The 20,967-nt window shown below is 49.0% G+C and overlaps 1 long non-coding RNA gene across 1 annotated transcript; it reads right to left on the bottom strand.

Moving 5' to 3' along the window:
• Nucleotides 1–7,839: 7,839 nt before the first annotated feature.
• LOC139075032 (uncharacterized) lies at nucleotides 7,840–20,688 on the bottom strand. Its single transcript, XR_011525047.1, has 3 exons — nucleotides 20,536–20,688; nucleotides 10,788–10,880; nucleotides 7,840–8,054 (listed from the first exon to the last, which is right to left on the bottom strand). It is a non-coding gene; the product is annotated as an uncharacterized lncRNA (long non-coding RNA).
• Between the last annotated feature and the right edge of the window lie 279 nt (nucleotides 20,689–20,967).

Here is a 20,967-nt window from a genome sequence, read left to right as displayed (position 1 = left end):
TATTATTCAAAGACCACTGTGTCACAGGCAGAGCGTGCCCCTCCTCGGGGCTCCCACTGCACCATGTACATCCCATAACACGGCCCTTATAAAGCTGGATGGTAATTGCCTTACTTGCCCAGGGCAAGAGCACAATTAGAGGCCCACATATCATGTGTTTAAATATTAAAAGTGATAAATCAAGCTAACAAATTGTTAAATAAAATATGGTCTCTCTGCATACCTTGACAAATATATCTCCCTAACAATCCGGAAGGCCAAGATGGAATTTAGAAATCTCTGATGCCTCTGTGCCTAAGTCTTGGGACATAGGAGAGCTGGTCCCCAGCCCCAGCCCTGGCCCCTGTCCCCACCTTGGTCCCTGTCCCGTACTGAGATGGGCCTGTGTAGGCAAACAGCTGAGAGCACCCTGGCCTCACGGCCAAGCCCCCTCATCCACTCCCTCTCCCCACCAACAGCTGCCCTTTGGCCTCCAGTGGGCTCTGAAGTTTGCACAAGGGCAGCCTGCCTCGGCATCTGGGAGGACAGACCTGGGGGAGGAGTCCATGCAGCCTCCAGAAACAGGCTCTTGGCTGTTTGGGCAAGGCATCCATGGTCTCCATTATGTGTGCATTCAGCGTGATCTAGAACAGTGGTATCCAATAGAAACGTAATGTGAGCCACAAAGCCAGCCACACGTGCCATTTACAATTCACTCTTAGGACATGTTAAAAAAAGTAAAAAGAAACAAGCGAAATTAATTTTAGCAATATACTTTATTTAACCCACTATATCCAAAATACTACCATTTTAACATATAATCAATTATAACAAAATTATTCATGAGAAATTTTACATTGTTTTTTTGAAATCCAGCATTATCTTTGAAATCCAGTATGTACTCTGCTTTGCCAGCACGTCTCAGTTAGGTACAGTCACATTTCAGGGGCTCAATAGCCACTCAACAGCTAGTGGCTGCCTTTTTGGCAGTTCAGGTCTAGAACCTTGCCACTCCAGTGTGGTCTGTGGACCAGCAGCACCTCCAGCACCTGCAGAATCTCAGCCCCTCCCCTGACACAGTCAGCACTTTCGCCAGATCAGCCAGTGATGGGTATGAACATTAAAGTTTAACAGGGTGGCTGTACAGAGACTCCTCGACCCGCTGACTCCTCTGAGAAAGGGCCAGAGCTGGACTGGGAGCAGACGGGGCGCCATGTAAGGGTGGCTTCACCCGACCATTCCCACTGATCCACGGTGCCTCCCCTTGAGGCCCTTCCAATGGGGCAGAAAAAGACCAGCACAGCCTGAAAAAGGAAAACGTGGAGGCCTTGGGAATAGGAAAAGGATTCATAAGAATCAGAAGTGGAGACAACTGTGAAAAGGATAAAGAGGAGAAAGGGCATGGTCACAGGGGGACAGCAGGCCAAGAGTTCCTGAGGCAGATTGGGGAGGGAGGATCTGAGGAGACTCCGACTATGATGGGAGATAATGGTAAACAGTTTGTGCTGGTTTCTGGGCATGACTAGATAGGTGTCTAGTAAACGAGAGGAGCCCAGGTGACCCCAGGAAGGACGAGGTGATGGCAGAAAGGGGGCTCTTCTTCCTCAACGCTTTCTTTTTTATCAAGGAGGAAAACATATCTCAGGAACCTCCTCAGCAGATGTCCCTTCTCAACTCATTGCCCAAACCTGGGTCTCTGCCCATCCTAAGCAAATCATTGGCAAAGTGGAATAGGGTCCCCCCAATGACTTCAGCTGAGCACAATTCATGCCTGGAGCTCACCACTGCTCCTCCAAAGCCTGAACAAAATTATTTTCTGTTAGTGAGAACCAACCAGGGGCTGGGAGTAGGGAATGGCTGCCTGCAGGCAAACAATAGTGTCTGTTACAATTAGTGTCCCCATTTAACAGATGTGAAGGGTAAGGCTCAGTGAAGACCACGTAACTGGGAAATGGTAGAGCTAAGATTCAAGCTCATTTTTTCCTGACTCGCCAAATCCGCCGCTACCTCCTTTCACCTGCGGATTTATCAATTATCCAGAACAGGTAAGGTGTAAAAGTTTGACTGTGACCTTCTGCAGTAGCAAACATTCAGATTTGGGTTATAATTTGAAATACATGATGTCAGTAGGAGAGAGGCCACCCGCTGGACACCCGTGGGCCTATGCTTTGCTTGGTAAGAGATGTTTAAAATTTTATAAATTCATGTTCAATATTTAATATTGGGAGATTTCACATTAAAATTCCGATTTCTAGGTCCAGCTGAAGAAACATGAGAAGATCTGGTCACCCTGGCCCGACATTCTCTCGCAGCAAGAATCGGTGGGAGCGCCGTGGCGGCTGCTCCATTTAGATGGAGCGGGGCATCCCCCTTTTCCTCCTTCCCCATGATTCTCTACCACCTTACACACAGTTCTCCTGTTTGCATCCCTGGCCTCATCCCTGTTGGCATTTTGCCCCCTCCCCGCACCCCCAGCCCTGTTCCCACGGGTCCAATGCCTGCAGTGCTGATGGTGGCATCCAGTAGCATCTATTCCCCGCTCCAGCCCCCTAGACCTGCAGCCAGGAGTCTTGGAGGAGAGGCAGGGAGGGGCCGGTGGGAGCTTTTGGAGGAATCTGAGTTTTCCTACAGGGCTAACAGTGGGGACTCCGTAGGACTTCCCTGCCGTCATTGCTCTACAGCAGAGACACGGCCGGCGGTGAGGCCTGGGGCACACCTCACTGGGTGTACAGGGCGGGTTTGGACCCTGAGCCTCCAAGCGTTTTGGGCAAGGGGTCTGGAACTGAGGAGGTAGGGACAAGCTGGCTGCCTTACCTCCCAGAAGCTGGTTTCTGCTGAAGCTCCCCAGCTTTCCCATGCAATTTCCTCCCTCTCTGAGTCTCCATATGTCCCCTGGGACTTGTTTTAGTGGTACAACACTACCTGGGGACTAATTCTCCTCTCACTTAAACCACTACCAGAGGAAGTTGTGTATAAACGTTGGGCCTATTCCTTTATTTTGTCTTTCAGTTCGGAAACACTGTTTGTTTGTTTTTAAGTACTTTTATGAATTCATTTGGATAGTGTTGCCCCAGGAGCAGTCTGTTACAAAAGGGGAAGCAATGACAACAGCAAAAATGCCGATGCTCACAGTATAGCTAAGAAATGAGGTAACGCAAGGAAAAGCCCAGCCCAGCTCTGCGCCAGCTCTGAGGACACAAATACTCAGGGAATTCTCCATCTGTCCAGTGGGAGAGCCAGTCACGTAAACAGGCCATTACAAAGGAGTCTGATCAGGGCAGCTCCGGAAGTAAACAGACGGTGTTCCCAGATCTTGGAAGACCTGCACCTACCCTGAGATAGGAAAGCTTCTGGACGGGGTGACAACTGAATCTGGACATAAAAAGGGCTATCCTTGCAAAAGGAGCCGTGGTAGCAAAGGCCTGGAAAGAGGCAAGAGCGTGCATGGTGCCTGGTGGGACTGCACGTTCCTGGAACTCACAGAGACAGGTTACGGAGGGAGGGAAGGGAGGTGGCTGGAGGAGTAAGGAGCACGTCACTGAGAACTGTGGATTCATCCTGAAAGAATGGAGATGCCATGAAGGGTCTTCAGTAGAAGTGTGACATAATCAGACATGCTTATTGGAATAATCACATAGGCTTCAGATCTCGCAAGGGTGGTGGACAGATTGGAGGGTGGATGTGAGCTCATCAACTGCTCAGCACTATTGCCCACTAAGGAAAGAAGGAAGCTAATATTTGCCCTCCGTCTCCAGGGTTCTCTGTCTCTGTAACTGGCACTTCCATCCACCCAGCTGATCAAATCAGAAACTTAGACATCCTCCTTAACTCCTGTCTCTCTTACCCCCCATCACTAAGATGTAGAGTCTACATCCTCAATATCTCCCCAATGTGCTCACGGTCCTCCTGCCACTGAAAGTGGACACCGTCATCCCCAGTGGCCTCCTAATTGGCCTCCCTGCCTCTTGCTTCTCCCTCTCGCAGCTTTTCTTCAAGTCACAGCCAAAGTGGTCTTTCTAAAATGCAGACTTATTCTGACACTCCTCAGCAACGAACACCTCCAGAGGTTCCCATCAGTCAGGGTTCCTACTGCAATCAGAACTCTAGCCTATTTAAACAGAAAACAAATTTATGAAAGAGTATAAAGCAGCACATGGAATCACCAGAAGTTTGTTGGTAAGCTATTGTGGGGCAAAGGATGTGCCTTATGTTTCGGTCATCTGACGCTACGTAATAAACCATCCTAAAACGTAGTGGCGTAAAACTACCACCACCACAGACTACCTCTCCTGACTCTGTGGGTTGACTGGGCTGTGCAGGGCAGTTCTTCTGCTCCACATGGTAATCACTGGGGCTGCTGTCATCTAGAGGCTCAACTTGGCTGAGATGGCTCACTCTCATGGCTGGTCATTGGTCCTGGCTGTCAGCTGGGAGTTCAGCTGGGCTGCCAACCAGAGCTTCTCAGCTCTCTCCGTGCTCTCTCCATGTGGCATTGGCAGCTGGATTCCAAAAGGGAGTATTCTGGTGTGAAAGTGGGAGCTGCAGATCTCCTAAGGCCCAGCCTCTGGAGTTACACAGCATCACTTCCGCTGAACGCTGGTAATCAGAGCAAGTCACAGGCTGGTCCAGATGTGGAACAGACTCTTCATAGGAGAAGAGGCAAAAAATATGCAGCCATCTTTGTATGCACCATCCCTTATTTACGTATCCTCCTAAATCATCTAGTACAGAGTAGGAGACATAAGAGGTGCTCAATAAATATTTGTTGGGGATTGATTGATCAATCAATTGAGTCAATCATTTACTTATTCATTTCTTTGGGATTCACTGACCATGAAGCAGATCAATAGTTTTCTTGGACCAAGAGAGAAGGCAGGTCCATGCACTGAAGAGAGCCAGCCAGATCCGTGGTCAGACCTGGTCTCCCTTATGACCTCAGGTAAGTCACATGGTCTTTTTGGAACTCAGTTTGCTCATCAGTAAAATGGGGCTAACTATACCTATAGAGAGAGTAACACCACAACGTCACAAAGTATTTCCATGTTTAGTTGGTCACATGTCGTGGCCCTCCTGGTAACCTGGAGGTGGTATGAAGAAGAAAAGCTTAGTCAGGCCCCAGAGAAACAAGTTTTTTTGGGGGCGGGGGTGTGGGGAAACACACCAATTTCTCATGTTACTTTAGATTTTCATTTGGATCAATGAGAACACTATCAGCCAAGAAGATATTGACGTTTTGTTTTATAAAGATAGTTCACTGAAGAAAACTCGTAAGAGGTTGCCTCTGGGGGACCAGGAATTAGAGATGGAGGGGAAATCTATGCTTTACAGCTAACTTTTTGGCGCTGTCTGAATATTCTTCTGACATACCTGTATTCTTTTTCTCTAAAAAAAACCCCCACAAAACACCCAAGAATTTAAATGTGAGAAATTCACATATGGTTGAAAAAATTTCTTCCTGTTCACAATTACTTGGGTGAGTACATAGTTGGTCTTTAAAATAATTCAGCTAAAAAGGAAAGTGTCAGTCTTATTTTTCCTGTAACAGGATGTCTTCAGAAGAGCACACGGGCAGGGTCCCAGGGTCCTTCTTCTCTCTCCACCCCTGACTCAGTTTCCTCCAGGACCCTCAAGGCTTGGAACGCTTTTGCATTTGTTCATTAAATGCTCACTCAGACTGGAGACAGGCAACGTGGTCATTGCTGAACACGACACATTCTGCGCATGGTTACAGCCTCCTCGCCACACCCCACCTTGGTGGCCCCTGCTTCTGCTTGGCTAAATCATTTCACCTGTGACTTCCAGGCAGCCTAATGCCTAACCTTTTTTTAGCGAGATCACGATATGAGATAGATTGGGAGCCAGCTGAGGAGGGAAGAGGAAGCCTGGAAGAGGACTAGATGGAAGGGAGGGAGGGGGAGGGAGGGAGGAGCTGATTCTTGTGTTTTTGTAGAATGCCTCCAGACCCCTTCCACCTTGCCCCCAGCTTTCCTTATCCGCTCTACCCCTGCAGTCTCCTTCTCTTTCATATTACACACACTGGTGCAGATGAATAAATGTTACTCTGAAAGAGAAAAAAAGGGGATAAAAAAAAAAAGCCTACATCATCCCCCAGTCACGAACACACATGTGCACACACTGAATGCATCCGCAGGTCCCAATAGTTCTGTGAACACGACAATCTGTCCAACTGCCGCTTCTCTAAGTCTCCATCCCACTATCCTCGTCACTCCACATGGGAACATGAGTTGATGACAGCCGATGTATGTAAACATTTCCTATGGTCATTAAAAAAAAAAAGAAAATGCTGCCCTTAAATGTTTACTGCAGCTCCTGATTGTTTTCTTTTCTTAAATCTTTGTTGCTAAACCAGTCTCCGAGCGGCAGTCAGACCCCCACCAAGTTGATCCCCAGTCTTCAGTGATAGCTCTGTTACAGGTTAAATTGTGTCCCCCAAAAAGACATGTTCAAGTCCTGACCCCCACCCAATACCTTAGAAAGTGACCTTGTTGGGAAATAGGGCTGTTGAAGATGTGATTAGTAAAGATGAGGTCAAACTGGAATGGGGTGGGCCCTAGGCACAACAGGACTGGTGCTCTATAAGAAGAAGAGAAGACACATGGACCCAGAGAGGAGGAGGCCATGTGATGATGGAGGCAGAGGTTGGAGTGATGCAGCTGCGAGCCAAGGGACACCAAAGATTGCCAGCCACCACCAGAAGCTAGTAAGAGGCCAGGAAGGATTCTACCCAGAGCCTCAGAGGGAACATGGCCCTGCTGACACCGTGACTTTGGACTTCTGGCTTTTAAGCGCCCATTGTATGTATTACGTTATGGCGTCCCTGGGAAGCTTAACACAGCTCACCATGGTCATCTTTGAATCTTCAGCTGGACAAGATTCTTTCAAAAGGAATCAGGTGATTGATTTCAGTTGGGTTAACTTGAATAGAGGTTTGGAAGTGAAACGCACATGTTCTCACTGGATTCCACAAAGGCCTGCCTTCTAACGTCCTGTCAGAAACGCAGAGACATTCGAAGATACAATGCAGCTCTCTTTGTCTTATCCTCAAAAAAATAAGCTTCTCAGGATAACAGGGGTGGGAGGGAAGGATGACAGAGACAGTGGACAGATGGAGAGTGTGGAATCTCAGAGCCACCACTCTGTTATCAGCTGCATGCTCTTGGACAAGTGGCTCCATCCCCGTCCTGGAGGAAAGCCATCCACCGCACGGGGTTCTGATGAAGAGACCTCCATTAAGGGACCACATACAGAGGTGCAGAGAGGGTGAGGGGACACGCCAGGGACGTGAGGCAACAGAGGGAAGCAGGGACCAGGCTAGGGTGGAGAGGACACAGGGAAGAAACCGTTTATTGGAGTCTATTGGGAATTGCCGTGATGGAGGGACACAACTCTGTGTAGACACATGGCGTCCAAGCAGGTAGGGGTGGGGACGAAAGATTTGAACCTCTCTCTTCACTCTGAACTTCGTGTTTTCATCTGTCAAATGGGGATAAGACTACTGCCCTGATAGCCCTGTGAGAAGTTAACCTGGGGAGAAATTAGAAGGGACCCAGCGCCACGCTTGGCACAGAGGCGTGGCCTCGATAAACATCTCGTGAATAAACAATGAATATTTTTATAAGGCACACAGACAATCATTTTCTTTTGGTAAAAAAAAGTCTCAAATGATACATTTGGCTAAATTATGCCTCCACTCCACGTGATAAAAGGTACAGAGGGAATTGTACAGCATATTAGAGATAATTAACTCCGAGGTGAATCAGGGCTGCCAGAATTCAGGAAGGATTCCTCTAGTCAATCTTGCCCTAAAAAGGCGCCGAGGCACACATACAGGAAAGAAAATAGAAGCCAATTAATTCAAAACATTTGGTACCTTGTAGCCTCAAGAGGTTCAGACGGAAGCACTTGGTGACTGTGACTGAAATAGCAAGCGCACTGGGGCACGTGGGAGGTTGGCGAGAGCTGACTCGGCCACCGTCCAGAGTAGGCCAACATCATGTCCACTTCTAGAGAGTGTTGACTCAAACGCAAAATGCAGGATGGGGCTTCATTAGGGCCTGTGGGTTTGGAAGGGGAGTTGAGACCAGAGGCTCTTTCTCTCCCTGGGGAACTATGTTCGCGTCTTTCCCCAATTAAAAGGGAGATAGGAATGTGACTGACTGGGCACCTATTAACACTTTGGGTGAGGGCTAGAAGGTTCCTGCTCATTGCTTCTGTGAATCCTCCTAGCACCCAGGAGAGGCAGAAGAGGAAGCATGCTCAGAGAGGGCAGGTGTCTTGTCCAAAGTCCCATCACAGCCGAGTGGCTCAAGAGGAATTCAAACTTGGGTTGCTTTCACTCTACGCCATGAATGTTTTCCACCCTACCAGGGGCCAAACATGTCGGCCCTACTCTTAAGTTCTGGTCATAACAAACCCCACAGAACCTTTCTCTCCATACTGGAAGAAAAAGAGACATCAAACAACAACCTAGGGGCCAGGGTGGAAATTCTGGTTCTAGCTCTGTGCCAGAGGTTGCTACCACTGCATTTCAATGATTCTAACATGCGCATTTTTTTTTTTTCACATTTTAACATCTCAGAAATCAGAGTATAATTTATAATCGATAGCATGTCATGGCTTGACAGTGGTTATTCTTTCTTAGTGGTTCAAAAAATAATGGTGTTCCTTATAATTGTTGGTGTCTTATATTTACAAAATACATTCTTATTGTCTTCATTTCTTGTGGATGAGTAACTCGGCCTCTTCTTAAGCGAATCGGGGGTCCCCTGCCCATCTCCCCATCTCACCTCCTCCTAGGACACCTTCCTCTTGCCACATTGGCCTGCCCTTCTCATCTCTGACTACCAGCTTGTTCCTGTTTATACTGGGTACTGTTGGCTGCCCTGTTCACACTCTCTCCCCTCCCCCTCTGGCTAACACAACTCCGATTTGATAGGCGTGGCCACCCCTGGGGGGTCGGGGGTGGAGGGGTTATCCTACCCTGTCCTAATTAGGTGCCCTATCCAATCATGGATAATGCCATTCTCTCACTTGTGATTGGTTTGGGGCTGGGCTTGTGAGCCAGTTCTGGTCTAAGGAAAATTGTGCTAGGGGCTCCTGGGGAAAGCTTCCTCTCTTTTGAAAAAGACACAAGAGAAGTTTTTTTTCTTCCCCTATTCACAGGTCTGAATGTGCTTGGAACTATAGGCAGACATCCTAGGACCACAAGGTGATCCAGTCTTGGGATGCTGGGACTGGCAGAGCAGTGACACATGCAAGGTCCCCAGGCCCTGATGACATGGTGAGCACTGCTGTATCTCCCACTTTCTGCCCTTCTACTTGAGAACTCCCAGCTCAGAGAAATCAGAAATTTCCTCATCATTTAAGCTACCTTTGGTTTGGGTCTTCTGTTACTTTCAGCTGGAGGCCTCCTAAGTTACGTACACAGCCTTCTCTGCCTGACCCTCTCCCCCTGGCTGGCTGCACCTCATCCGTCAGGCCCAGCTCTGAGGCTCTCTCCATCACCTCCACGTTGGACGTGCCTCCTGCTAGCTGTCCATCCCAGCCCGTGCTGTTTCCTGCAGAACCCTTGGGACTCATTGAACTTCTCTTGTTTATGGACAGTACCCTCCTCCCCTCCACTAGAATGTAGGCCCCAAGAGGGCAGGGATGTGTCTGTCCTATTCACCTCACGTCCCCAGGACTTAGCTCAGTGCTGGCCTATAGTAGGCACTCCAGAAATCATTTCTGGGTGAGTGAGAAGTGGAGAGCTGGCATTCTAAATGGAAGCACTTCCCACCTTGCTAGAAACTGCCTTTCAGAACCTTTCCCCTCCCTCTTTTCAGATTCAAGCTTCTTGTTTCCCTAGCAGCACAGGCTTCATAGCTCACAGATTCAACTTCCAGTCAATTAACCTCCCTGGCATTTCCCCCTAACAAGCATTCTCTCTTTGCCCTTGAACTCTTAAAAAACAGAGAGCCAATACATAAGCAGCTTCCTGGTCTGCAATTCATCTCTCTGCCCAGGATTGATGACTATGTTCTCTAGGCCGAGATCCTGGGCACAGAACTGGAACGGCTTTATCATCCCCCTGGTCCACTCCCTGCTTTCTCTGCCAGTAGCCCCCACCTAATCTGCTGCTGGGGAAACAAAGTCATGTTGGTGATGGCATCGTGGATCCCAAGAATTCCTCAGAAGCTGGAAATGGCAGCTCAGACAGGGAAAGCGATCCGGTTACAGACAGTAAGTGGAAGACACAGGAAGGGAACCTAGGTTTCCTTTCTCTCCAGGTTCCAAGATCTTTTCAATAATCTGTTACTTTTCTTAGATGGAGAGAGAGAAAACTGGGAAAAATGGAAACCAGAATTTCCATTACCTCCAGGGTAATTCAGAGTACATCAGTTAAGTTATGTGAGCCTCAATTTACCCATTGTGGTGCTCAGCCAGCCCCCTCTCAGTGTGCATGCTTGTACTTCTTAGAAGATCACGCAAGGGCTGATAGAAGGGTTATGAAAACACTAAAGTGGCTTTTCTGCGAAGTCCAGGTTTGAGGGTCCATCTAAATCAGGCACTTAAAAATTTGACCTCTTACAAACATGCGGCCCTGTCCTTAGCAAGAAGCTTAACCTGACGCACGCGTCGTCTGCTTGCCTCGTCTCCCGGGCCATCTCTCCCCAACCCCAGGACATCTGGCGCCTGCGGCTGACCCATGAGTTGCCTCTCCTGCCCCCAGAGCAGAGCGATCTGTCCTCCGCCTCGATTCAGGCCACCATGAAATATTTAAGCAGCCCTGACAGCACATAACTTACTTTGACTGGATTCTGCTAGGATCGCATGTTGGGTTACAGATGAGAGGCCTGACCATCTAAGGCACAGAAGTCAGAGGTCTGGTGCGGAGCTGCCTGCAAAATGGGGACCGAACACTAAAAAATAAATCATAACTTAGGATGCCACTTTTTAAACGAATGCAAACTTGGCAAGCTCAAACTTGCTGCAGGCTCCTAAAGAAGTAGCCAAGATCTGAGAATCCATTCCAGGCCACGGAGGATTGCAGTCTTTAGAGTCATAAAGACCTGGATTCACATGCAGGCTGGCCACTTTCTCGCTGAGTGCCTCCGGTGAGACTCACTTTCTCTATCTGTAAGTTGGGGAAAACAAGCCCTCCTCCCCAGGTTGCCGTGAGGCTTAAAGGCATTAAGGTATTTGGAGGTGTCCGGTAGGTGTTTACTTTATGTGAGTTTCCTCCTCCCATCCACCTGGGGGCTTCTCATCTGGATCACCTTTTGGAGCAAGAGACAGCCAGGCATCGCCTGATGGATACCAGTGGCGTGTTAAAGGTCACCTGGCACTGGAACCAAATTCACTCCATCCAGGCAATTAGATGGTACTCTGGATCCTAGAATTCCTTCACCTCTCACCTCATTCCAAAAAAAGGATCTGAGGCTGTTTACTACGAAGTGTGTTTATATACGCTACTGCTAATAAAACAAGAGTGGGAACAATGACAGCTCCTGTTTGCAGAGAGCTTCCTATATACCAGGCACTGAGTTAAGTGCCTTGCCTACATTAATGTTTTCTCAAAGATTAAGAAAAATGCAACCTCCTGGCAAGCAGGTGGAAGCACATCTGCTAAGCACTGACGGCCCTTTCTGGCTTTAAGGCGGCACAACTCCGAGTTCTGGGTCATGGTTATAACATAAATTGTTTCGATGGGAGCCAAAAATAAAAGCATTTGGACTAGAGAGCTCTAGAGTCACAATAACAGAATTAATTTTTCCTACAGGAGTCTCAGCAGTAAAGGTACTTCTGTAGCTGGGAGTTTGTAGCCATAAAACCTAAATGTCAGTCGCTCCCCCAGTGTCACATTACATGCCACCCTCCCCCCACTTATGGCCTCCAGCTCTGACCTTGGTGGATGGCATCTTACATATTTTTTCACCCTCTTTACTATCTTTTCCAGCCAGTGTTATGATAAAGTCAAAGCAAATGTTCCAACTTCAAAGCCTTTCCCCTATTGTCCTCGTGGTCCCTCAGGGGATCCTGTAAGGCCAACTGTATACCATAAACAATCCATTGGGTTATATCCAGTTTGCATATTGGACACTCACACCACAGGAGGAAAGCCTGTGGTTGAGGGTCCGAGGTCTCTCTGAGCTCTCTGGCAGCCCGTTCCCAAAGGGAAACTCAGCGAAGGCTGGAGGGAGGAAGCCCACACTTTGGCTGGTGTCGCTTTGGCTTGGCTCCTTTGAAGGCAGCACCATCTAATAGGCTTTGGGCTGGATAGCTGCTTTTCGCCTCTTTGGCTGTGGCTTCTGCGGGGTGAACACGGGATGTGTCTGCCCCGCTCAGTGCAGAATGCCCGTAGGATCTGGCAGGTCCTAAGCACCCCCCCCATCACCTCCAGAATGTGCCGTGCTCTCTCTACATGCATGGACTCCACAAGCTCCATTTCACGGAATCTTGTGTCTACCTCAGTCTCCTGTGAGGTAGGCAGTCCTCCCCCTTTGACAGATGAGGAAAAGGAGGCTCAAAGGGACAAGGCGAGCTGCCTGCAAGTGGCAGAGCCTGGGCTAGCCCCCAGGTCTCCTGAGTCTACATGCACCTTCAGAGAGGCACCTGAGAGGTCACAGTGCCGGGACTCAAACCCAGGACTCTAGACTCTGAGTTCAGCACTCACCAAAGTCTACCACACAACCCCAGGCTTCCAGCCATCCATTCGATCAATATTTACTGCCCACCTTCCAGGGACCAGGAGCTACTGGAGGCCCTGAGGACAGAGCTGTGAGCAAGACAGACAGGATCTGTGTCCCCGTGGGCTCACCTTCTAGTGGAGGAGACAGACTATAAATAAGGAAGCCGATAGGTTGACAAAATCATTCCGGTTGGGACAAGTCTCACGGTGGAAATACGCAGGGGCCATGGAGGGAAGAAGGGCTGAGGCTGTGGGGTCGTTGCTTTAGACAGGAGGGTCCAGGGAGGCTTCTCTGAGGAGGCGACGCATCTGAGAACTGATAAGCCTCATAAGTTGGAGGCAGAGATGGAAGAGAGAACAAGCAGACGGCAGCCTGGAGGTGAGAAGTCTCTGTGACAGGGACCAGTACAAGGGTGGTTGTGGCCAGGAGGTCATGAATGAAGACAAGAAGGGCTTGGTGAAGTTGGACACGGGTTAGCCATGGGCTTGAGGACATGGAGGCTGAATATCTCCCTAAGAGCAAGGCAGAGGCAAGGAAGGGTTTGGGCCTGGAGGGGACAGGACCAGATTTGCATTAAAAAGATTACTCTTGGCTGCTGGGGGTGTGTGTGTGTGTGTGTTTGGGGGTTGGGGGAGCGGGGTGCAGGTGGGGATCTGCAGGTGGGGATCCGGGAAGCCAGTGAGAAGCAGCTGTGGGGGCCCAGCACGCCTGCCCTAGGGTTGTGGTAATGAAAATGGACAAAAGGGGCAGATTTGGGTCATGGTTAAAAACAACATCATCAGGACTTATGGGTGGCGTAAAGGTGAGCAGGGAGGGAGTGGGAGGTGTTCAGGACGACTTCCCAGCTCTTGGCTGAGCACACTGTGTGAAGAACAGGGCGGCTATTTGGGGCAGCTGGAACAGGGCTGTGAGGGCAGGACCTGGGGGAAGATGGAGAGCCCTGTGGCAGGCTCAGGTCTGGAGTCCCACCCCGCAGCAGGGGCCTTTCTAGAAGCAACCAGACCCCTCCACCCACGGAACGGGCAGATAACAATCCCCACCATGCCCCGAGCCTTCCAGGAGCCCCAGCCAGCCAGGCCCTGCTGCAGCCAGGGCCCTGCACTCTCTAGATTGGGTTCCTGGAAAAACTGTTCAATTATTGATAAGGAGCCCTCCTGACATCACTGAAAGATGATGAGGCTCTCCTCACTTAAGAAACGCCTCTCCGTCCTGCAGATCTGGGTCCTCCAGCTCAGCAGCTGGAACACGGGGGAACCGGGGGAGGGGACAGTGCAGCAGTGGAGATGCAGCCATAAGACAACACTGTGCACACAACAACAATAAGGACACGCTGAAACAGCTGACGCTTTCTGAACACGTGCTCTGTGCCAGGCAGGGGTCCAGGCTTCCAGGAGGTTTTTTCAGAAGATGAATGGGAAGATCCCATCCAGAAGACTAATACCTTCCTCTAAGTTCTTCTTCAGAACTCAAAGAGGGATGTCCTATAATGATTCCCACTTTACAGGAGAGAAAATGGAGGCAAAAGGACGTTAAGTAAGTTGCCCCAGGTCACCCAGCTTGGAAATAGCAAAGCCAGGTTTCAACCCCAACAGCTTGGCTCCAGAGTCCCTGGAAAGCCTCACTCCTCAGGACGGTCCCCATGTGCTGGCCCAGCGGGGAGTGGGAGCTGGCAGCAGACGGGCTCCCCGGCCTGTCCTCATTAGAATGAATTAATGAGATGGAACGACGTGGGGAACTTTTAACTGAGGCCCTGTTAGGGGCTTATATTCACTCCTTTGCTTAATTTGATTTACTAACCCCTTGTGAAGTGAGAAATCTTGTCCTGCCTATTTTACAGATGAGAAAACTGAGGTTAAGAGAGAAGAGAGGTTTTAGCCAAGACTCAGAAGCCAGGAAAGGACAGACCTGGAATGAGAACTTTGGTCGTTTAACTCCAAGGGCAGTGACTTCTCTAATTTTGCAGCACACACACATATATGAATACTATATATATAAATTCCTCAAGTTCATTGAAAAGAATATTCCTGTTTCAGCACAGAGCACACAGCTCTATGCTCCACAGCGCGTTCTGATGCCTGATGTTGGGACTACCTCTGAGTGTGTCCATAACCACAGACAGCCCAGAGAAACATCCACTCTGAAGCTAACATTCGAGCTGCTTCTGTGTGTCTTTCTCTGATCTTGCGTGTGTGCTTTTCTTTTTGTGGCCTTAGAAGAAAGTTATACACTACACCCATTCCTCTAATCTTCCACCAATTTACTGCTTTGAAATATTCTACTGTTTCTCTTTACTTGGCTGTCTTGGAACTTTTTTTCAATATTCCTCCTTCTTCCTCTTCCTTGCTTCTTTCCTTTGTCATTCAACCATTGTTGACTGAGCACTTGCTTGCAGCTGCGATGTTGCAGAAAGAACATTGAGTGGGGCAAAAGAAATCCCATCGCTGCCCTTTCCTAGCTCTGTAGCCTTGGCTCTTTCACCTCTCCCAGCCTCGGTCTCCTCATCTGTAAAATGGGCTAATCCTACAATGTATGCCACACGGGTTGCCACAAAGAAGAAACATGGTCACAGCTGTGAATGCGTCTGATATAAAACTTGGCGTGCAATCGGTGCGTGGTAAATGTTGACAGACACTAAGACTCTGGGTGTGAGAGGAGACCGGAGGATCAGACGCAGACCCTGCCCTTGTGGAGCTCCCTGCCTAGAAGGGGAGATACGGCAGAAATAAACAAGGCAGACTGTGACAAGGAAGGGGCAGATAAAGTGTTCTGAGGACTGGCAGGAGGGAGAAAGCTTGTCAACTAAGTGCCTTAGGTTCTCCAGAACAGCCTAGAAACACATTCCTACCTCTCTCTCTCTGACGGGTCAGGAAGATGTTTTTCTAGGCCAGATCCAAATCTGCCCTGAATCCTCAGTAAAATAGGGCAGAAGGTAATGAGAAGGAATTGAGGCGACACTATGTGATTGAGGCCAGCAGGCTTAGAAGCAGCAGAAAGCTCCCTCGGGCTGGACCCACCCATGGGCAAGAGCCAGAAGTCCAGGTCTGCCCTGAGGCCTGGCTCTGCCACCTCCTGGCTGCGTGGCTTTGGACAAGGGTCCCACCACCCTAAAGCCTCAGGCACATCACCTTATAAAATACAGCTAACAATAGTTCCTATCCTCAGGGATGTGATGAAGACTGAGAGAACCATATGCGAGTTCAGGACACATGCAGTTTGCATAAGGACCAGCTTCTAACTTTTGTTCTCTTTCTGGTAAGCGGGGGTTTGAGGCTTGTCTGAAGCAGGTGGATTTTACTGGCTGATTAGAATTTTGGTCGCTCTATTGTAGGACAACCAAAGGGTGCGCATGTGACAATTTTCTGTTTTCATTATTCAACAGAGGAAGCTGTCAGAAATATGTGTGTTTTGACTCAACGGGAGCAAACCAAGTATGAGAGAGCCAGGCTCCTGCTTCCAGCTCAGAGCCGAGTTCAGGGGCAGCATCCATCCTACTGGACCTCACGCTTATGTCACAGGGCGGGTTTAAGGTGGACTTCATGGGGAGGATACCCATGAGTGCTCTAGCTGGCAGTGGCCATCAAACAGGGACACGCACTGTGAGAGGCAAACACCGTCAATGATGTCCAGGGCTTCACAAAGCACGCAGACACACAGAGGCTCCGCGGGCTCATTCATGCAGTGAGCTCATGCATATGCATGAAGGAACTGTTCAATGACCAGTCAAGGGACACTTTCTGAGCAGGAAAGGAAAGAGCATCAGACCTGGGATGTAGAACTCTGTGCAAATCCAGGTTCTGCCTCTTCATTTCTCTGAGCCTCAGTTTCCTCATTTGTGAAAATGAGGATAATAACCGAGGCTGCTGGGAATATTAAATTAAAGAATTCATATGAAAATGAAGTGCTCGGAAGGTAGCAGGGCTTAATAAATGCTGGTTAAATTGGAATCTGCCGAGGACTACAGGGACATCAAGATTGAACGAATATTTATTGGGATCCTACAGTATGTCAGCCCCATGTCAGGTTCTGGGCATATGGAGATGAATAAAACATGCCATTGTGGGGTCCCTATTTTAGACAGTGGGACAGATATACACAAATGTCCGGAAAGACATCACAGCAGAAGCGAAATTTATGCCAGGTTTGAAGGGCATGAGTGACTGTGCAGTCAGAGACAATCCTGAGCTTGCGAAGTCCTCTTTAGCTATTTCTGGCTTTGAAGAGTATACCCATGGAGAAAAATGAGATTCAATTCCAACTGGTTAAGAGACCCCAACCAAAGGGCAGAGGGACAGAAGGTGATGTCAGACTCCTAGCTTGGCCAGCACAAGTCTAGTCATGTACCAGCCATCCCACTTCACAATCCCAGAAACACGCCACCATCACTTAGATCTTGAACTTCTCCTTGGCTTCAAATCTCCAGTCCCAGGGGGGCAATGACCTCTCTGTGGTTCCCGTTGAGAAGCAATGTTCCACAAATCTTCCCTTTGCCTGTCCAGTCCCACATTCCACCCTCTTCCACCCTGCCCTGTGCTTCTGGGGTGGCTGATCTTGGTGGACTGAATCAATGGAGCCCCTTTGCCCTCTGGTTTCTGGTTGGAGCCTGAGAAGGAGATGGGAAGGAGGGAGGAGACTGAGGTTGGGGTATTTATCCCCCTGCCTCCACCTTGCTGGGCCCCTGTCAGTTGGCTGGGTTCCTCTACTAAAGGCCACAGCTCCTGCCAGGTGGACCTCTCCACACAGTGCTCTGTTTCAGGGTGCAGGTCACCACGCCATCTCCTCACCTTTCAGGCCTAGGGGAGGTGACAGCACCCTGCTATTACCGGCCCCAAGGGACTGCGCTATCCCTATGGCTCCCGACACCTTTGTAAATAGCTCCTTTATTAGACTCTCCTTAAATCGCCTAATTTGAGTGTGCCATCTGTTTCCTGCCAGCCCCCGACTGACACCTCCAGGTTCTCAGAGACTGCTTCGCTCTGTGCATATATTTTTCTGGACCAGTGGAAAATAAGGCTGGAAATTTGGCCATGACAAGGTTGTCCTTCCAAATCTTTGCTCATCCTGTTTGCTGTTTGGTTTGGGCCAGCCACAGAGTCGCTTTTCCTCCCAGTTCTAAGGGAAAGCGGCTTTCAGGCCTAACCTAAGATCAGGAACCTCAGACGTATACGTGGACAGAATTCACATGAACCACCAAGGCCTGTTCATCTCCCACACGTGGTGATTCTCAGGGTCAATTAGCAATTACACGTGCCGAGCCCTTGGAAGAATATCCGGCATACAGCAGGTACTCTTCATCTTATTTGGTCATACCATTGGCTTGACTTTGTTCCCTAAGGATTCACATAGATATCGTCCCAAACATCCATTCTGCTCTGTCGTCTTGTCATTTATACATCTGCAATGTGTAGAAATGTACTTCACATTTTTTGAGCTCCTACTAGGTGCCAGGCACTTCAGACACATAGTAGAGAGGGGTATTGACACAGTGGATGGACGTGCTTCCTCTACTCATTTCCTGCCTTATCCATTTCCTAGCTTGTGACCTTGAACCAGTTACTTAAGGCCTTGTTAATGTCTCAGTCTCCCCCTGTGTAAAATACATACAATAATTGTACCTACTTCTTAGAGTTGCTGTGAGGAGTAAATGAGTAAGATGTGTAAGGCACTTACACACACTTATTATGATCACTCACATTATTGCATTTAATCTTCATAACAATCCTAGCGGTATACGTGACTGTCACATCTTTGCAGGTCTGTCTGACTCCAAAGCCTGGGTCCAGCAGGCTGTCTCTAAGGTCATGGAGATTATGTCGAGGGGAGTTCAAGAAGAGGTGTAACAAATTATTAACAATGGCCACATGCTATGTGTGGGATCAATACTATGTGGCAGGGCTAGCACCTTACATACATTATCCTGAATAAAACTTACAATGATGCAAGGAAGAAACCATTATCAATTTTACATGAGAAAACTGGGGCACCAAGGGTTAAGTTACATGCATAGAGTCATGCATAGTAAGTGGCTCTGGCAGGATTGAATTCTGGTCTCCCCTGACTCGGAAAATCGTGTTCTTAACCACCAAGAAAAAACGGAGTACCCACTTCTCAACTGACAAAATTGGGGGATCCCACAGAAAGCTGTCCGGGGGATTCTGCACTGTGAAAGCCATCTCAATATAAACCAGGTTGGCATGCTCTGCTGCAGCGACGAGGAGCATAGCTTAGCGCTGCGACTGGCAAATGCAGCATCTGACATAATCTATTCCATTACTGAACACGCAGTGGCTCATGCTAAAAAAAAAAATGAAAAGGAAAGAAAGAAAGAAAGAAAGAAAGAAAGAAAAAGGCTATAGAAATGATAGGAAAGCAGGAGATCCAGAACCCGGCCAAATGAAAAGCAGTGGCTGGCACTACTGAAGCTGATCACAGTGGCCATCAAACAGGAAGCTGGGGGGGGAGACCCTAACTGTCCAGGTCATCACCATCCCCGCTTGTGGGACAATGAAGGATGAGGGCACTTTGACAAGGCCTGGTTCAGCCAGGCTCACACAGCCAGGCCCAGCTGTACAAAGCAGTGTCACTGCCTCAGAGGAGACCATCTGGGGGGACAAGAGCCCCAGTATACAGTTGGTCCTCTGTGTGTGCTGTCATCGTGCGGCTCTGCCTTGACTTGCTGCCTGCACCAGGGCAGGGAGATTGCCCTACTTCCCTCTTAAAGGCGTTCACATGGGGAGGAAGAGACAAACGAAAAGCAATGGGAAAATAGGATCTAGCTTCATCCAACACAAAAGAGGGTGGGAGAAAGCATAATGTGCGTCAAACCCAGCATGCAACAGACTGGGGATGAGGCTGAGATAGGGGCTCTCCTGAGAGAGAAAGCCAGAAGGACCCAGCAGTGGGCACCTGCCACTATGGAGTGCTGAAGACTTGCTAGAACCAGTTCAACTGTGGGATGAGAGCTTTTAGTCTGGATGGCTTCAAGGACAAGAAGCCCTGGATTCCACACCTGGCTCTGTCCCCTGGCTGGGCAAACGTGCCAACGCAGCTGTACCCTGTGATCCCGCCCCCCTCCCCGCCCCCCCCCCCCCGGCACGTTTGATTGGGCCACGGGATGAGATCAGCTGACCCCAGATAGACCAATCTCACTGGAAGGGACCCCCCCCCCCACCCCCAAGGGCAGGGTTTGTTTTCTTTTTTTTCCCTATTCTGTGCACCGCTATATCCTAAGAGAATGCCTGGCACATAGTAGGTACTCAGTACATATTTAACTGAATCTTTTTCTGTGCTTCAAGTCAGGATTCAGCCAACTGGCCTCTGCGGGGCTGGCACTAAGGTGCCCCCAAACCGGGAGCTGAGGCAGCCTCCTTCTGCAAAATCGATTGAGGGATGTGCAGAGGGAAAAGGAGGAGGGCTAGGAAGCAGAAAGGAGAGGGATGGAGGCAGAGAGTCCGGACGGAACTCCAGAACACCTCCCTGTACCCTTGTGATGACGTTCCCCTCCTTTATCCTTAAGCTAGCTTGAGTGGGTCTTGATATTTAAAACTAAGTCATTCGAACCAAAAGAGCACGTCTCCCTGAAGTCTTCTTTCCCAAAGAGATTGGGGCAAATCCCCGGGAACACTTGAAGTATTCTTAGCTAAGTGCGCTTGGAGGCAGGAGGGCCTTTAGTCCTTCCCCAGATACCTTGTCTGATCTGCCTGCTGAGCCACCGCGGTGGGAAGATGAAATGGCAACTCTGGGGCCTAACTGCCTTGCTCCCAATCCTGGCTCCTGCCCACCCATCCTGCAACCTGTGGCAGGTTATCTAACTTTTCTGAACCTCAATTTCTTCCCTTGTAAAATGGACATTTATAATAGCACCTACCTCTGTGAGTTATTTGGAGAATATACAGTGCTTAGCACATGGTTAGTGCTAGATAAGTAATAATAATGTGCCCAATACGTTGAACAAGCAGGATTCTTCTAAAAGCAACTTTGTCTCCTGTTTCCCTTTAAACCTATTCATTGCGTGCAATCTGTTCCTTGCTCTAGAATGAGAATATGGGCAGACCCATGAGTATTCTAATCACTATTAGGTAATAAAAGGTCCTGTGGTCACTGTAATTCATTACTTACATCTTCTCCCTTCTTCCCGCTAGGGCCTGCTGCCAGGATCCTGTGGGTTTGGTGTATTTGCTCCTCCACTAGCTTGCTAATCTCTCCTCTGGTCCCTCCAAGGATCATGTGGGGAGAGAGAGGAAAGATAAGGGGGATTGGAAAGATCTTGTCTTTCCAATTGTCTGGAGCTGTCAAAGGC

This window comes from Equus przewalskii, chromosome 13, assembly GCF_037783145.1.
Source record: "Equus przewalskii isolate Varuska chromosome 13, EquPr2, whole genome shotgun sequence".
Lineage (NCBI taxonomy): Eukaryota > Metazoa > Chordata > Mammalia > Perissodactyla > Equidae > Equus > Equus przewalskii.
The sequence above is the reverse complement of the archived record's forward strand: the minus strand, read 5'-3'. Positions and strand labels throughout refer to the sequence as shown.